Raw genomic sequence first — 20,158 nt, forward strand, 5'->3', positions numbered from 1 at the left:
AAGTTAGGATAAAATCCCATGATACAAACTGTCCATTTTCCATCAAGAAAATTGAGGCTTAGAATTTCTCTTAAAAGTCAGAGAACCCACTGTTGTTAGATTGGATTTCTCCCCAGTTTTGCACTGAGAGTGGTCTTCCTCTCATCCATGTCAAAAATTAACAGTAGAGGCCTCAGAGACCCGCACAGAATCCCTTCAGCGAGTTGGCTGTTTACTTCGACTATCAGATTCTGAGCAAGAGTCTAGCAGGAACACCTGTTTCCCAAACTGATCCTAGGCTGTATTCCTTTTCGTTTCTCTTGAAAGAAACAGTTTATTTATAAACCAAGAAAAGATTCCTCACATCTTCAAGAGAAGATGCAGGTGAAAGAAACCCCCTAACATAGAAAGACCTACAGTTCCTTTCCTAAGATCTAAAATTATACGCTGACAGTGAAATTGGGGGTGTGGCATAAGCAAGTTTCTCAGGAGTGCAGGAGGACACATTGATTTCCAATGATCTATCAACATTTTAAATTGTCCAAACACCATAATAAATAACAAACTAAGAGGTATTCCATGGGAAAAATAATAGTGATCTAAAAATAAGATTAAATGGGCTTTCCTAGATGTAAAATAGCTAATAAAAATAATATAATTTTTAAACAAGTGTGAACACAATTACTCCCACATCAGTGAACACTACTGCTCCCAGAAAAAAAAACAACAACACCCCAAAACCAAAAATGTGTTATCAAATGAAAATGTGTACCAGGCATGAGTTACTTTCTTTGAGTTGTTGGCTAGAAAGGCATGAAAAATAATACAAGCTACTGTCATTGCTTTTTGATGCCAATCTTAACTAGACACTAAGACCCTCTTGCTAAAGGCAGCACACACTTTGATTACAGGACACAGAGAAATCCGTCTTGAACTAACCTCACTGGCTAATTTTCAAGTGTTGAAAGTGATATGCAGGTTTCTGGGGAAGAAAAGGTATCCATGGGCTTATCTAGTGCTAGACTCCTCATGCTACAATATTGACCTGCCAGGAAAGATATGTCCACTGATGCATAAATTGTGAGTCACTGCTCCACAGACAGGAATTTATGAAACATGACCAAAATCCAAGGCTAAAAAATTCAGGGGCACTGGGAAAGATCATTGATGTTGTTTTGCTAAGTGATCATGTTGTCCAATCACATTCTAAATATGCATGTGTATATTCATAGATGTGCTGATTCCATCCTTGGTCAGAGAAGCTTCTTATGCAATGGACAGTGGTAAATGAAAAGACTCATTAGTGTTTAAGGAGCTGAGAATAAATAATTGTGAATGTGCAGCCATAGATGGGACAGACATCTATATTAATGCCTCCTCCAAAGGCTTAGGAAACACCCCTGAGGAGGTGATGGAAAGACTGTAAGAGTCACAGAATGGGGAAGAGGACAAGGGAATGCTTTCTTTCGGACATGACATGGCTCCTGTACAAATGAACCATAGTAGCTGTAGTTACTTGTACAAAACCTACACAAGATGAAGCTAGTCAAAATTTCCACCACAGAATGAGGAGGGCCTCCCAAACCCCTATGCTTGACTAAGAACTACTAACAGTTGATGACCGCTGAGAGAGGAAGAGTCACATTTCATTAGAAGTACAGCCACAGGTAGTTTCCACATGCCAGTATACTTATAGGCAGTGCTAACTGATGGTTCAAATAAGGAAGTAAGTTAGTAAATAAACAAATAAGGAAGACAAGAAGAACCTGGGAGAGAGATGATGGTGATGATGATGATGATGATGGGGGTCTTGAGATGATTATAAAAGAGAGTCAGGTATAAACATGATCAAGATGTAGTATATCAATCTCCCCACCTAGCCAGATCTTCCACATCCTTCTCCTGGGCTCTAGCCCATTGAGTTGCCCTGATCCCCTTAATACACACACTGTTCCAATCCACACAAACTAAGCCAAGTCCCATGTCCAGTGTTCTGGTTTTGGCAAGCCACACCTGCCTGTGCCCCAACAATACTCTAGGCTTCCTCTAAGATTCACCTTACCTGCTACCAATACAAGGCCCTTCTCATACTAATCCTACCTCCCCAGACTTTGTTGACTTCTCTTGGGACCCATTACCAGTTGGGATGAGTGGATGGGGAGGTGGGATGGGGAAGGTAGGATAGGAGGGGAACACAAGGAGGGGTGTAAGAGAGAACTGTGGTTGAAATATAAAATGAAACCATATTGAGTGAGGTACCCCAGACCCAAAAAGTCCAATGGTACATGTTTTCTCTTATTGGAGGCTCCTAGCTCCAAATCTTCATATGTGAGTACATATCCTGAAGTACCTGCAGAAACTAGGAAAGTAAAATATGACCACTGCTGTAAGAGGACTGTGGGGAGCAACATAGATGGGTACCAGGGTACAAAGTGATCTGCTCAGGGAAATGGGAAAAATAGAGGGGGAGACTCTAATTAGAAAGGTAAGAGGAAGATAAATACAGAAGTAGGAGTAGAGTAAAATCACAATAAGGATTTCTGAAAAGATCATAAACAATAATACCATTAACCATCTACCTAAAATAAACATAATTCACATAAATCCATGTATAAATTTACATATGTACATTAAATGAGAATTTTTCATCTATGCTAAGGAGAACCAAAGACCATCTAACAAAAACCCGAACACCAGGCATAAGAAGCCCTTTCCTGAGTTTTTGGTCAGCATCAACCAAGAGGCTCTCCAAACATTACAAGCTACTGCAAAAGTCTTTGGTTGCCCTCCAGAAGTAAGGGCAAGTCCCTATTGCTGAAGAAACCACATACTTCAGACAAAAGGAATTTAAAAGAGAGCCAAGAGTGGTATATGAGAGGGTTTGGATGGAAGAAAGGGAAGAAGAAAATGATAGAGTTGTAATCTTCAAAAATAAAATAAAGTTTTAAAAAATCAATTGTATACATGTTTGTAATTTCAAAGAATAAATATTAGAAAATTCAAATGAAATGATATCATTCTACAGAAATGAAATGGATCTGGGGGAAAAGGGAAGTGTATGGGGAGGGGGAGCACCTGGCAGGAGTGGAGGGAAGGGAAACTGTGGTCAGGATGTAATGTATGAGCGAATAAAAACAGAATACATAAACAGAAAACACAGTTGTAAATTCACATGCAAATACTTCATAAAACATTGTGATGGAACAGTAAAGCTCTATATTTTATACACATATATGTATATAAAACATGTGAGAGAGAGGATAGATCATAAATTCTCAGGCAATGCATATCATGCCAATTTGACTAGCATGGTGTCTAGTGCACAGTTGGTTCCAGACAAACCAGATAGAGAAGTCCATCTGCCCCTCCAGAAGTATTCTTTACTCTGCTCTATACTTAAGTCTTTCCCAGAGTTTGATCAACACAGATAGCACAAATGGGCACGCTGAACTTCTAAGAACCATTTTTAAAACCTCAACAATAAATTAAATATTAATGTACCATCATAATATCCTATCATTTCAAACATTTATACTCAAAAACAAGAGGCCATAGAATCACCTGGAGATTGTGGTAAAACACAGATTGCTCTCCACTCTGCCTCAATCCCAAATTTCTGATGCATCAGACCTGAATCAGAACCCAAGAAGTGACATTTTCAACAAGTTCCTACATGCTCTCCACACCACCTATAATCAATCTCCATAATAATTCTAGGAAGACAAGTTACTCTTTCTTCGTTTAAGAATTCTGGCCAAGATCTCATAACTGGCAAAAGATAGCTCCAAATACAAACCGAGTTGATAATTGTTGATTCAATTCTCATAGTCTCTCCATCCTATCAAACTACTATAACTGAAAATTTGACTTAATTGAGGCAAATTTTGAATGAGACCTGAGAACTACACCCCAAGACAAAAGTAGTTTGTTTATCATAAGAAAATTCCCCTTAATTTATCTCCAGCCACACAAGTTTTCAGGAACTGGCAACTATGATGATGCTGTAAGGAGAGAGAACCAATTAAACTCCATGTGCTCACAACTGATATTACAAAGTGCCATCAATGGCCAGTGTGATCATGCCTGGGGTTTAAGTTTAAGAGCCTTATCCTCTAACCCACTTGCAGCTAAGAATCCCTTTATGGCCTTTGCTAAAATGTCAGCCTTGATTGACATAGCTTGCACTGTACCCTTTAAGCACACTGACAGGCTGAAAAATAGGTCACAGCTGACTATAAAGATCCAAAGAGACTCCCATTCTCAACAGCTGAACAAGGTCCATACACTACCTGGAAGGACCAGAGCTTTGCCAAGGAAAGGAATGCTGAAAGTTCACCACATAGTTGACAGTTTATCTAGCTAGGATGCCTGGATAAAGCCTGTACCATCCTGATGGGGAGCCTTGTATGCAACCCAGGGATGTGGCATCTGTACAATGCCTAGAAAATTCTTCCCTCGCTCTCCCATGTAACTGAGGTCTAGAACCTGGACATCATGGAGTAGGCTCGAGTCCTTTGCCTTAAGGATTCTACATCTGTGAGAGATACACAGTTATTTTGGTATAGGTTTCTGTTACAAGGAAACCTGCTGTTCCTGTTGCCCCTCTTAATCTGAGAATTAGTCATCACCCTCTCACAATCCTTCTTATTTACCCACTCTCTCTGTTTTTCTGTTCTCCCTCCCCCTTCTCTCTAAAACACACACACACACACACACACACACACACACACACACACACACACACACACACTACAATTTTAAAATATATGGCCCATAACAAATTTAATAGCACTATGATGTTGAAGAGTAAAGAATTATCAACTCTTTAATAAATCTAACCATTTTGTAGATAGAATTGCTGTTTCTTCTGAAATACATTAGTGTTGATGGTGATATTAGTAAAATACAGTTTGATAATTCTATTGATAAATGAAACTCTACTAAGTTTGGCATCCTGAATTTGCAAAATGAGAACACTGCAATTCCCCCTTCAGTCACTGCACCCCCATGAATATCAGACCAGTCCCACTCACACCCATTTTCTTTGGAAGTATTATTGTCCTCCCTTTTTCTCTTTTTGCTCCTGGACAAACAACATTATGCCAAGAAAATAGAAATAAAAATAAGCTTAGCAAAAATGGCCAACAAGCTAACTGACGAAATAAATCAAAATTGTTTTCATCAGCTATTGCTCCTTGATTTTTATGTAATCAAATAACAAAATGATTCCCTTCAAAATGCAAAAACTTAAGTCATAAAACCCACAGCAATAATATTCAGTGGAACAAATAGAATGGACTATTCCCACATTTACAGCCAGTACTAAGGGGAAGCATATCAGGCTTGGGTACAAAGCAAATTACCGAGCAGAGGAAATCTGTAAAATAAAATCAGATTTAAGGGGAGTCAACATCCTCCTACCTCCTCTAATGAGGAGTTTGAAAATAATCAAAGTTTGCATGATGGCATGGATATTGGTTTGAGCTTACCCTACCAAATTATAAAAATTGCAAAAGAAAGTAATTGAAGAATTCATAACGAGATTTGCTTGGCAATGCTCAAAACCCAAAGCAAAGTAATTTAATAAGGGAGGCTCAGAGGGGGCTTCCCTTGATCTTTGGACTGTATTATCCCAAACCAATCACCATCAAACAGAATTAAGCAGCAAGGGGTCATACAGGGGCCAAATCAGCCGTTGTATGTTAAAGACCTCCAAAGAGACAGCCAGCTCCACTATGTCCTGGGCAGAGGATTTTGGCCCTTTCTGTACCATCACAGCCTTCCTTGCTATCTGCTATGTGCAGTCTAGCAATCCTGTTCATTCATGCTTAAGACAGAAATGTTCATAACTGTGCCTATGCATTTCCACTTCTAAGTCAATGAACATTTATTTTATTTGCCTTTAAAAAGCATACATAATTTCAAAATCCCTGTGCTATTTTTGTTTACCTTCCCTTAGGTCATTCCTGGGGACAAACAACAGCACAAAAAGGAGCCTCACGGGAGAGAAGCTGAGGCCTGAGGCCTATGCCAGACAGGGCACTGAGGAGTGGATAATATCGTAGGAGGCGATGCTCTTGGGTGCACAGTGCAGTAAGAGGGGGGCAGGAAGAGTGAGTGTTCCCACTAAAGCTTGAGAGACATCCACTGTCATCCTGGCAGACAAAAAAAAAAAAGTGTGCACCACAGTGTACAAGGTTGTTCTGGGAGGGGACCACATGGGCTCTGGTACCAAGAGTCATGTCAGTGGCAGGCTGAAGCTGAGGCATTGTCTGACTGCATTTGTATCCAAGAGTTTCAGGATGAGGAGTGGGGTTGGAGTAGAAGAACCATGTTTAAGCACTGGGTGGGTTACTTGAGGGAGGTCCCGTGAGACCCACCTCACTTCCTATCTATTCTAGGCTCTCTAATGCTAGTCAGAAGATCAATATCCATATTGTTCCAACATAGTCTGGGGACCCAAGGAGGGGAAGGAAGACTCCAGCTAAAATAGAAAACAATACACAGTTCCAAATAAACGCTATACTTACCTTTTGACCTTAAATTGAATCTCAGTGTTAGACTGAATGCATCATGTCCACCTTTCCATATTAGTGAGTATCACCACTAGTAAATGAATCAACTAATGGACAAATGAAAAAATACCAGATACTTTAAATAGTATCAGTGATGTGTATCTGGGCAAGGGACTTTGTGCTGGCTTGTTTTAATGCTAATGTCACACAAAGAAGAGTTATCTGGGGAAGAAAGACTCAATCTCTTAATCAAGAAAATGCCTACATAGGATTGACCTATATGAAAATCTGTAGAGCATTTTCTTGAAGGATGATTGATTTGGGAGGTTCTGCCACTTCTGGGCTAAGAAAGCCATGAGGTAAACAACACTCTTCCTTGGCCTCTGTATTACTCCTGCCTCCAGGTTCCTGCCCTGACTTCTCTCAGTGACTGTTACCTAGGAATATAAGCTGAAATAAACACTTTTGTCCACAAGTTGTTTCTGGTCATGGTGTTTTATCACAGCAATAGGAGCCCCAACTAAGATAGGCTTGAATGTGTATCCTATGTATCATTTTTCATTATTGAGCAACTGTAAACCTCAAACCATAATCCTATTAAAGTACTTTAAATGTTCACCAATTTATGTATCACAGTTTATTATGGCAATGCCTAAGTTGGTCCAAGGAGATAAAAGTATGTAACAGAAAATGGTTTTAATAGCAGTGTCATTCCAAGAATAAAATAAGGAAAAAACATGAATACATGCATACATATGAACACACACAAAGACCAAAAGTCCCGTTTCTTAAAAAGATTCTAAGCCAGCGAGATGACTCAAGGGATAAAAGCTCTTGATACCAATACTGATCATCTGAATTGCATTCCCAAGGACCAACATGGGTGAAGGAGAGAATAGATTTCTGCAACTTGTCCTCTGACCTCTACATGGGCTCTGTGGCATGTGCACACATACATACCCATGCACAGACACACAGAAATGAATAAAATGTAATAAAAAGGAAAATATTATTTGTCCTAAAAATAAATAGTAATGATTTAATAGGGAAGAGGATAATTAAATCTGAATTTTTAGGGGATGCTATTGCTCATGGTTTGTCTGTTTGTTTGTTTTTGGGACAGGGCCTCACTATGCAGGTTGGCCTGAACTCACAAATTCTGTTATCTCAACCTTCAGAGTGCTTCCATTATAAATGTGGAGGTTCTTGCATACTTCTGAAAATTTTTAAATTTTCTTAAATAAGATTATATATGATTCACTCAACCTCTGCTTCTGGCAATAGTCAGCATTATTTTGCTAAATACTCATACCCTTTTCTGTACTTTGATTTCACTTTTTGAAATTTTACCTACAGAAATAAATGTAGTAACTGTGGAAAAAAAAACATTAGGCCTGAAAATGTTACCTACAACAGCATTTACATGTGTAAACAAAAATAAGAGTTTATCCAAATGAGAACCAGAAAGGGAATATGTAGGTAAATTCCCTCATGTCTAATTAACAGTGTTAGACACTAAGTGAGTGAGCTTTACAACAGTAGAGACACAATCCAGTTTAGAACATACTAAGTATGTAAACATGTGCTAGAAATATACAAAGGATTAAAATAAAAATTCCTGGATTAAGATTTAGATAGTGTTAAAAGAGATTAAATTTGGCTTATGCTGCTTATTTTAGTTTTATTTTCTGGCTTAGTTTAACTTTTCAAAAATTATTTTACTATTTGTGTGTGTGTGATATGTGTGTTAAACAGGTGAGGCATATGAACAAAAAACAACTTTCAGAAGTTGTCTCTGCTTTCCCCAGAGCCTGCAGAGATCTAACCTAGCTCTTCAAGCTGTATGTCAAGTGATTTTATCTGCTGAGGTATCTCATTGGTCTTAGTATTTTCTTTTTTTTTAGCATTTTCTTAATTGTTAAGTATTACATGTGAATTATAAGCATATGACCTATGTATTTTTCCTATCAAAATCACTTATTTTAATAGTGCCAGAGATTGGGAATGGCTATGAACATGTATAGCTGGGAAGCACCACACAGTTTAAGCTGGGAAAGGGGATTCCAAGATCAGAAGGAATTTAGAAGACAGCGATTGTGAAGCAGGGAAAATGCCATCACCTTCATTCCCCTACAAGGAAACTGTACACTTAGTAAAAAAAAAAATACAAATGAGCATTGTTCACACCAAGTACAGCTTCCTTTTCTGCCTCTCTGCATTCCATTATTTTTTTGTATGTTTAATTTCCTGCTTGACAGTTTTCTCTTGCAGTCTCATACTTTTCTCTACAAAACAGAAAAGCACAGAGACATGTGGACTGTAAAACTATTATAGAAACTCCCCAACCTCATTCACTAAGTAGAGAAATCCCTGTTCTGTGTCCCATGGACTTTTCAAAACTAAATCATAGCCAGTGGTTTCTGACTGCTTGAATTCAATTGGGATACCTGGACACAAAAATCAGTGTAAAACCTCATTTTTCATCTAAAATTGATTAATGTTGTATTTTTATTTTTAAGTTTTAGTGGATACATAAAACAGTATACATATGAAATGGAGCACCATGTCATGCATGATATCTGTTTATACTGCATAATATCTAAATCAAGTTAAACATGCTTATCACCTCAAATAGTCATTATCTCTTTCTGACAAAACTTTCTAAAGAGAGCTTCCAGCTTTTTAAAAATTCAGAGGACATTGATTTTATCAACTGATACTTAATATTTTGAACTCAATGAGAATTAAAAAAACAACATATAAAACTTTAAAAATTACAAGTAAAATTGAGGTTATGAAAAGTGAGATTTATCGCTTATATTAGGAAAGAAAAAAGTTATAAAATTAATGATCTACAACCCAACATTAAGAAGCTATATGAGTACAGAGTAAATCATAACTACATAAACAGAAGAAAATATTTTTTAAGAAAAGCCAAAATAAAAATAGAAATGAAGCAATAACAAAAAATCAGTGAAGTAAAGTTTGGTTGATTTTGTTTTTCAGAGCAAATCATATTCAGGATTCAGTATTATAAGGAGATATATTTTCATCTAATTTGCCCATAAATTAAGTGCTACATCTATCAAATCCCAACAAAGTTTTGAAGAAACTGACAAGATAATTGTAAGATTTAAATAAAAGGAAGAGTTCAGAGGTGCACAAACATTTTTCTATAAAATTTTATGTGGGATTAAAATTCAAGCTCCTAAATTATAGAATTAATATAAAACTACAGTCATTGTTTTTGTACATGTACCAGTATTAAAACAGAATGAGTAAGAGGGGATATAGAGAATCAAGAAATAGAACATGTATATTGCCTCTGATTATCTATCAACGGATCTCATCTATATATTGGGCTGTCCAAGCATTTCTTTAGCAAATGATACCCATTTAGGTGAATATATTATAGACAATAAGTGGACCTGAACAACTACCTTATTCCACATAAAACATATACCTTAGATGCAAAATAATACCAAATATTAAAACTTCTAGAAGACCACCACTGGGGACCGAGGGCTACCGAAGACAAGGCTGGGAGAAAGAGAGGGGAAGAAGAGGAGGAAATGGGGGAGCAGGAAGGTTGAGTCAGGGGAAGTATGTAGGAGAGCAGGATGAGAGATACTATAATAGAGGGAGCCATTATAGGTTTGAGGAGAGATCTGGCACTAGGGAAATGTCCAGAGGTCTACAAGGATGACTCCAACTAACAATCTAAGCAATAGTGGAGAGGCTACCTTAAATGCCCTTCCTCCATAATGAGATTGATGACTATCTTATATGCTATCCTAGAGCCTTCATCCAGTGGCTGATGGAAGCAGAGGCAGACACCCACAGTTAAACACTGAGCTGAACTCCTGGAATCCAGTTGCAGAGAGGGAGGAGTGATGAGCAAAGGGGTCCAGATTGGGTTGGTAAAACTCACAGACACAGCTGAACAAGGGGGAGCTCATGGACCCCAGACTGATGGCTGGAAGGCCAGCATGGGACTGATCCAGACCCCCTGAACATGGATGTCAGTGAGGAGGCCTCCTCAATCTATGAGGCCTCTGGTAGTAGATCAGTATTTATCCCTGGCATACGAATGGATTTTGGGAGCCCATTCCACATGGATGGGTGCTGTCTCGGCCTGGACACATGGGGGAGGGCCTCAGCCCTGGCATGGATGATGACAGACTTTGGGGATCCCCCAGGAATGGCCTCATCCTCTCTGGGGAGAAGAGGGAGGATGAGGTAGAGGGTTGGTGGGGGCAGGGAAGGAGGGGAGGAGAGGGAGCTGGAATTCACATGTGAATCAGGCTTGTTTCTAATTTAAATAAAAAAGAAAAAGCTCAAGATATTGGATACTCATATATACTCAAATATTTATAATAAAACAATAGAAAATTTTAAAAAAATTCTAGAAGAAACTTTAAGTGTTACATTAGCCAATAGATTTTAGTCAGGACACAACCATAAAAAAAAGATATATAGTGCTTTATCAAAATTAAAAATTTCTTCTTCTCAAAAGATACCATTAAGAAAATGAATGGGACAGTTACACTCTGAGAATTATATTTGTAGCACTTATGGTTCATTGAGCACTTATATCCAGAATATATTAAAAATTCATATAAATCAGCAATGAAAAGATGAAAAGCCCAGTGAAAATTAACAAAAGACTTGAGCCCACACTTCTGTAGAAGATGTATGACTGGCCAATAAGCACATGAAAAACTACTTAACTTCAATAGTCACCAACTTAAAACAATTAATGAGATAGTTCTTCACACCCAATGACTTGACTATAATTTAACCAAAAAGTTAAAATTGGCTATAACATCAAAGTCAGTCACAAAGACTGGCAACACTAATGTTGATTGTAATGTCTATGAATCTGGACTTACACAAGTAGTATGTTGCTGGTGGATATTTGAAACAACATAAGAGCAGACAGGCATTTCTTTACAACAGTAGATGCATGCCTACTGCATGACCACAAGGACCAGCACTTTGTATCTTTATGGATGATGTCCTTCTCTATACATGTTTCTCTTATTGGCTGATGAATAAAACACTGTTGGCCAATGGCTAGGGGCTTCTTATTGGCTAGCTCTGTGTTAATTATTCATCCATAACTACTAATCTACGTATTTCTACATGGCCTTATCTTACAGAGAACACCTGGCACTTCCTATGCTTCTGGTCCCTCCATGCCATCTCCCCTCAGTCTTCCCTGCTTATTTTTCCCAGAATTCTCCTCATCTCCTAGTCTGACCTATCTTCCTGTCTCTATTGGCTATCGGCCAAACAGTGTTTTATTCATCAATTAATGAGAGAAACATATATACAGAAGGACATCATCCATCACTCTCTAGTAAAGAAAAAAGGAAACCTAACTCCACATAAGACTTCTGTGAAAATTCATGTTGTCCCATTGATAATATACTAAATTCTCAACATTGGCAATGTGCTCCAGGAAAAGTGGATAAACAAGTTGAGAAGAATTCTATAAATGGAATACCTTTACAAACCAAAAAGGAAGAAAAGTTATAAAGCTGGTAATCACAGTGTCATGCATTGCCCATTCTTATGGAAACTTTGTTGGGTGGCACAAGGTGAATACGGATATTTATATTCTGAATACATTTATATGAACCACAAGAAAGGTAAATATAATCCTGTGTGTTCTGTTTGTGGAACATGACCAGAGAACATTTGGAGATGATGGAAATGCATATTTTGCCTAAACTAATTTGATAAACAACATATATGTGCATTTCATTTTATGTATGCCACTTATTCTTCATGAGAGGCTGAGAGGTGTTTGTCTTTATTTTGTTTGATTTTTCTCTTCCTAACCTAAGGTAGATGCTAAGACAAGGGCTGAATACCTTGGACTATAATCTTCACTGGTTTCTTTCAATATTAAATCTTGGTAAATCCATATCACAGCTGAGCAGACATTCCTGAAGTCTTACTGATGATTCAACAAGGTGAATTCAATTGCTCAAAGTCACAGATTAAATTACATGCAATTTATGCTCACATATAGAACTCCTAGGCAAAACCAACTCAAACTGCATTTCTATAATGAATGAATGAGGGAATAAATGAACTAGTAAAGGGAAGAGACCATTCAACCTATAAAATGGATAACGTGCTTTAAAGCAGATACAAAAGGTATAGAAATGAAAAGCTGATCATCCTATGTGAGTAGCTTGGCAGGAAGGATGCTCAGAGAACCACACTTCATACTGACTTTCATGAAAATAGAGAACATAATTTAGGTCCTAAAGCATGCAGTTAGGTATCAGTAGTTGTTGTTTCCACTGGCTATATCTTGCCAAACTTTTCTGAGGGGTCAAACTACCTTTCCCAATATATATGCAAACTATCCTGGTCTTATAATCAAGCATCCCAAAAAGCACAGGAAGTGCCCTTTTGGAGGAAGTGTCCCTCTCTTCTAAATAGAAAATCCTATTGTGCCACAGAACCAAGACGTTGCCACAACCAAGATGAATGCCATCTCCATCACCACAGGTGGGTGCTATGGAGTTCCAAAGTTTTCAGTCTGTCATTGGACTTCTAGGGATTCCTCCCCTCATAGAATTGATTCTTAGCACTCAGCAGGGAGTCCACACAGTGAGATCAGCTCTCCCCACAGAGCAGAAAGGAAGAGAGCAGGAAGCACTGCAGGCCCTGAGAGGTGGTACCCAGGCAAGCATTAGATAGGTGGAAAAATAAATAAGATGTGTGTGTGTGTGTGTGTGTGTGTGTGTGTGTGTGTGTGTGTGTGTGTGTGTGTCATATTCGCCTTGAATTTGTTTTCTTGCTCTGTGACCCTGGTGATAAGCACTGAGAAGGAAAAGATATTCTCTGTGAAGACTGTGGCCTCAAATCTACTTCCCTCCCTGAAAAAATTATTGTCTCCAGCCACAAGGTCTGAGACAAGCTACTCATCTATTTATTCAAAGAACTCAATGAGCTGTAAAGATTGACATTTAAACTATTAACACTATATTCTATTTGACAATGTTATTAAATATTAGGTCTGATTTATGGAAAGGCTTAATCATTTGGCAATCCTGATCAGTATGACACTGCACAGACACTCAGTTATGTTGGATGCTACTTGGTGGAGCTGATTGAACTAAAGAAAAAAAAAATATTCCCAGCAGCAACATTAAACTCTAGCTTCATGTGACATAGTTATTATCATATAAATTTGAACCACTTGTGAGCTCAATTTTGTATCTGAGAATTCCTCCAATTGATAATTTTAATAGTTTGGGAGTCAAAAAATAAAACCAGACATCTAAATAATCTTTGCTATGACACATAAAAGGATGGATAAGATTTCAAAATGGAAGCTAGGCACATAGCTTGCCTAGCTTAGTAGACAATGAAAAGGATATAAAAATATGCACATGTATATAAAGGACAAACATATTGAGAGAATGAAATGATGGGTCTATCCTGTGGGCACAAGCAACACTGTCTTTGTGACTGTTCTACTCTTGTCTGTGTAACATTGGGCAGCCACCCTTTCTTAGGTTAAAGTCCCATGGAGACAATGGAAGTCATTTACCCTATTTAGGATTTAAACAACAGTGTATGTAAGTCATTTGGCACCATGTCTGTTGCTCAAGTAGTGTGCAATGGATTTCAAGGTGAGATCATACCAGATAGTACAAAGTACAGTGAGGGACTTCTTATATAACCTGAGATGGACTGGAAAGAACAAAAAACAGTGAACACTTATACTAGATAGTTCAAAGACAAAGGAAGAGTCACTAAAGGTACCCAGGAGACCCTGGACAGTGCAGAGCTAGATGAGGAGCTATGAGATGTGGCTGTAAACAACACAATGGTACAGAACTAAATTATTAACTATTCAGATGGCCTGTGAATTACTAGATGGTATAGGGTTGTTCCAGATAGTTTTATGTCAACTTGACACAAGCAAAAGTCATCCGAGAGGAGGGAATCTCAATTAAGAAAATGCTTCCATAAGATGGGACTGTAGGCCATTTTCTTAACTAGTAGTTGATGAGAGAGGACCCACCCCATTGTTGGTGGTGCCATCCCTGGACTGGTAGTGCTGGGTTCTATAAGAAAGTATGTTGAGCAAGCCATAAGGAAGAAGCAGATAAGCAGAACCCTTCAATGTCCTCTTCACCAACTCCTGCCTCCAGTTTTCTGCCATGTTTGAGTTCCTGTCCTGGATTCCTTAAGTGATGGACTATAATGTAGAAGTGTAAGCCAAATAAATACTTTCCTCCTCAAGTTAATTTTGGTCATGGTGTTTTATTTATTTAAGCATGAGCTGCTGGGTAGTGAATAGAGGATGAATTACTGAAGGTACCGATGAGCTCCTAGGTGGTGGAGCACTAGATAACAAGTAACTTGAGGAACTTATGAGCAATGAAAATGGTGTATATATAGATTACAGCACTTCATAGGCCCCTACAAACTTCTAGATTGTGCAGAAATCTAGGTGCTGAGTAAATAGCAGTGTCTATGAGCAACTGAATGATATACAGCCCTGCTATAAGCCAATAGTCATGAATTTTCTTGGTAAACTGATATATAAAAATTATGGTATTATTATTATTAATTATATAATAATAATACCATATGGTCTCTACCAACTCTGCTGGATTAGCAGGATATGATATAAATGGAATGGAAATGAATGGGTAGAGACATTTCCTAGAAACATTTTATTTACAAAAATATATATATTTGCGTTATAATCATATGGCATAGATTTGCCAGTCTTTGATGAATATTTACGGTTTAAATTTTTTTCTTCAGTTATGAGAATTTCATGTATGTGTACATTTAAATATGATCATAATCTACTCCCATTTCCTCCTTCCAGCTCCCTATATTCTCCACAATATGCCTCCCTCCCAACTTCATCTATCTTCTTTTTCACATCCCACTAGGTTCAAGCTGCCCATAAGTGCATGGGTATGGAGCATTCACTGGAGCATGGGAAACCAACTAGTGACCACATCCTCAATAATTAGTTATCCACCTTCCCCCAGCAAACAGTCGCTGCCAATTGTTTCCCAGTGAGGGCTTTGTCCTGGAGCCCACCTACCCACCTATGCTTGGATTTTTGCCAGCTTGATAGTTCCTGTGCAGTCAACCACAGATACTGAGAGATCATGACTGTGACAGCCATGTTGTGTCTAGGACATAGCACTTTTCCCTATCCTCCAGGTCTTACATTCTTTTTGAGGTCCCCTCTGTGATCTTCCCTGATCCTTGGTGATGGTGGTAGGGTTATAGGCAAAATGAACTGTGAGGTGCAATGCTGGATGAAGAAACACTTTTATTCAAGGAGGAATGGGTAACTATGGTGGAAATCAGGAGGTGAAAAACAGGTATAATTCAAAGGAAGGAGATATGAAAAGCCATATAGAAGCCTACTATAATACATCTCAAATCAAATAAAAAATAAGTTAGAGGATAGTAAAACACACATGAAAAGAAAAAGAGGGAAGAATAGTGAGGGTTCAAGGATTAAGCATAGAGGGCACAGTGGGATACGGGAGAGGGGGGCATGGGAGATTTGATTAGCCCAAACTACAGATGTATGAAAAGACCTAAGGAAACAAACTGTTAGTAAGCTAATTTCAAAATACAACCTAAAAGAGAATTTCAATGAAATTATCTTGCATGAGTGGACAATGTTGACTGCCTAGTCTTTCTTTGTTCTGAGAAGTATATATGGTTGAGAAGAGTGAAGGCCATTCCCACCACTTTTTGCCACATATCCTTCAGGACCAGAAGGATTCCCTTCCAGGAGAAGGCTATACAGACATAAGCCTAAAATAAAACTGGACATGTTTTCCTGGCTTCTTCCAGCAGAGAAATCTAAGGCTAATAACCTGCTAACAGTGGACAGGAACTGTGGGCTTAATTCATCTGCCACTACTCCTACAGAAAGCAAACAAATGACTCATTCAGGAAGAATGCAATGTTTATTGAGACATACCAAATGACTGGGACTAGCAGTTTTGTAAAAAATAAGTATTGTACTCTCTTCATAAATAAAAATTCCTCCTCTTTCCAGATTGCTCCTTGCTGGTTTCCTTGTGGCCCAAGGAAGTCTGCGTTCTTCCTTGCCTGAGCAGTACTGGGCATGAAGCAGTAGAACTCAGCTCTGGGACAACCTTCACACAACTTTTCCAGTTCTGTTACTGTAGAAAAGGGATTGCTTCTTGCTAAGCAACATCCCATCTAAATTGGTTTCAGATCATTAAAAGCTGCAATACTTCCAAATAAAAACTAATAGCACATCTCCAGCTTTGCCCAGATACTAAGGTCTTTGACTTTAGTAGCAATTAGATATTGCTCCACTATTGCACACTGTCTGGAAATGGAGCCAGAGTCACCAAAGAGCAACTGGAAATTAGAAGTGTGATTGTCCTTCTGCAGCTAAAGGTAGCTCCAAAAGAAGTCCCTCGGTAACCATCTCTTAGCTTCTGCAGGGCAGTCTGCAGTGCACAGTAGCAAGCAGGTTTTGGCTGCTGTTTGGAGAGGCTGCTCTTATAAACGACATTAGGCTGCAGCCCATGTCTTCCTACTTGTCAGTTTTCCTTATGGTGTTTGGATTTGGGGCATGGTCTGCTCTTAGAGCATAACCATACCAGTCTGGTCTGCTGTGGCCTAGTGACCTATCAGGTTACCAATTATGTAATCTCCATGCAGTGAAAGCGAGGTCCACTGGTGCAGGGAGTATGCTTTTCCAGACTTAGCATACCAACAAATAAGGGGGAAAGATCTGGTAAGGAATCTGAACTCTTTCTTCCAATTAAAAAAGAAGTAGCATTCTTCATTTTCTGTTAATACTATAAACTCACCTTTATGACACTGACTATAAAAGCCTGAACATTTGTTCAGTGCTGGCAGACAATATCCCCCCTTGGAGATTCTAATGCAAGGGGGAGTTTTGTGACCCTGAAGCCAGATTATGGTTTATAAAATGATGTCCTAAGTGTAATATACAGACACAAAGAATGAGATTCTGTATCCTGAAGCCATGGGCTCTGTTAAGGACCCTTTATTTGCATCCTTCACTGTTTGCTTTTATTTCATACTGGTTTACTCATGAGCAAGACTGTGAACCATGGACTAGGGGAAGGCATCTCCCCAGTGACCCACCTCCAGATTTGTCACATCCCAGAGAGTTCTAGTGGGGTGTGTTGGTTTTCCTGACACCAAATAAGGCATACAGATTGCACAGGAAAGGGCTGGCACATGTCTGGAGCCAGACTCTGACTTTTTCTGGATTGCTTTGACAGAATGATATGAATCATATAGCTTGATTTAGGATATCTTTTCAGGGTTCTGTTCATAACTGAATCATTTACTACTTCTCATTGTATGACATGAAAATATAAAAAAATGAAACCACTGCTTATCCAACAGCTAACACTGACCCTAACTTACTCCAACAGTAACAACTTTTCTCCTCCCTGCTCCCCATGTCTCCTATCTGTAGCAATCACCATGGTGACTCTTGTATTTTATCATTGCTTTGGATGTGTATCTCAGAGTGCTTTATACATTTTTAAAAAGGGGTGATTGTATAAGTCATTTTCTATTAGTTGACCCGATGAAACTGCTTATAATGGATTTTTAAATACTATTCTGCTAAGGTTCATCTATACCAATCAAGGCAGCTGTAGCTCATCCATTTTATTGCAGATGTTTTTCTCCATGTTATTGACCATTTGGATGGTTTTCAGAGTTTGTACTCTATAACCAATGTTACCATGGCCTGTTGTCATGTCTCCAGGAGTTCATATGGGCATTTATTTTTGGTGAATACACAGGAGTGGAATTGCTGGGCCACAGAATACATGACATCTCATTCTATAACAGAATGGCAAAGCCTTTTCCAAAGGTGGTGTATTGAGTACAGTCCCACCAGCAGTTAAACACCTGTTACTCTGCATCTTTTCTACTACCTCTCATTTTGCACCAGGCTAATTGATGTAAAATGATATATCTTTATGATCTTAATTTGCATTTCATAAAACACTAACGACTTCAAGCATCTCTTCCTGTGATTACTGGCCATATGTGTTGCCTCTCTGTGAAATGCCTGTGTAAGACTTTTGCCCATTTTTCAGTAATTAATTTAACTTTCCTTTTTGATTTGCAGAAGTCCAACATATACTCTTTATCCATGATGTATTTATTAGTTATAGTCATTATATATGGCCTTATGTGTTGCAACTATTCTATCCTTAAAATGTCTCCTGAAAAATAGCTACCTTTTTCTTTCTAAGAAGTGCTGTGGGTAATGCTATTTCACTGAATCTTTGTAAAAATCCTCTGTGGATGGAGAACTGGATCTTTCTGAGATACAGAGGAACTCCAAGATCTTCACTCAGGCCTCACACTCACACAAAAGCATTTAGTCACTTTGTGTTCATTATCTCCAAAATCCACAAAACTGGATATCACAGATGTAAGAGAACCAAGAAGCTTAAGGCTGGAGCATGGTAGTACAATGCAGTAAAACTTAAGAAAGCCTAATCTTGTAAGTATGATAATGGTACAGGTATATAATATTTTATTATCCTGGTTAAATATAAAGAATTAAAAATCTACTGTTTGTGTTATAGATCATGGAGCAAAAACCACATTCTGTGAGAATCTACCAAGATTCCCACACAGAACTGAGGCCTCTCCTTTTGGATTTTCTCCTGGGTTGGGGCTAGAAGTAGGGGGTGGGTGCTATTCTCATGAAGAGCATAGAAATGTGACTTAGTGGCCACAGGAATCTGCCCAAGTTGAGTTCATATCCTTGGCACTGTGCAGAAAGGCCAGACAGTTACTGAATGAACAAGGAGACAATTAAAGGAGTGTGTGTGTGTGTGTATGTGTGTGTGTGTGTGTGTGTGTGTGTTGTTGTTGTTGTTGTTGTTGTTGTTGTTGTTGGGGTAATGTCAGAATTCTTCAGGTAGGGAGGGGAGAGAGAGAAGGAAGCATGAGAGGTAATACTGAGGCTTCTAGGCAGAAAAACTGTAGTCTTGCTCTGGGGCCACTCACAGTTTATATAACCCTCATAAGTGACCTTAGGGACAGTGACTTCCCCATGCTAGGAATTCTAGACAGAAGGATGCCAACAGCAACAGCAGCAGTCACAAGACACCTGCATTTATCAAGCCACTTTCCTCCCCGTCAAGCTTTAAGAGCTACAGAACAGCACATAGCAACAGATTTCAACCCTTAGTCAAGGAATCCGAGCCTAATCATAAGTGAGACTCTGTGTCTCTGAACTTCATCTGTTTGATGATATAGCAACTCTCAGTTATTGTAGGAACAGGCTAAATAAAGGAGCAATGGCTGACCAGCTACTCAGGACAGTAACTGTGCTGGTTACATTGTACTGTTAGCTTGACACAATATAGTATTACCTGGGAAGAGGGAAGCCATTTGGAGGAACTGCCTCCAACTGATTGGCCTGTGACATTGTCTGTGAGGACATTTTCTTGATTGGTAATTTAAATTCGAGGGTCCAGCCCACTGTGGTTAGTGCAATTCCTGGGCAGGTGGGGCTGGGTTGTATAATAAAGCTGGCTGAGCATGCCAGGGACAACAAGCCAATAAGGATGTCTCCATAGTTTCCACTTTAGTTCCTGCCTTCT

General features: G+C 38.7%; 1 protein-coding gene across 1 annotated transcript in view; it reads right to left on the bottom strand.

Annotated features, from left to right (window-relative positions):
* Nucleotides 1–20,158, bottom strand: part of Grid1 (glutamate ionotropic receptor delta type subunit 1) — a 692,044-nt gene that overhangs the window by 26,566 nt on the left and 645,320 nt on the right. The gene's annotated exons all lie outside the window — the stretch shown is intronic.

This window comes from Cricetulus griseus, assembly GCF_003668045.3.
Source record: "Cricetulus griseus strain 17A/GY chromosome 1 unlocalized genomic scaffold, alternate assembly CriGri-PICRH-1.0 chr1_1, whole genome shotgun sequence".
NCBI lineage: Eukaryota > Metazoa > Chordata > Mammalia > Rodentia > Cricetidae > Cricetulus > Cricetulus griseus.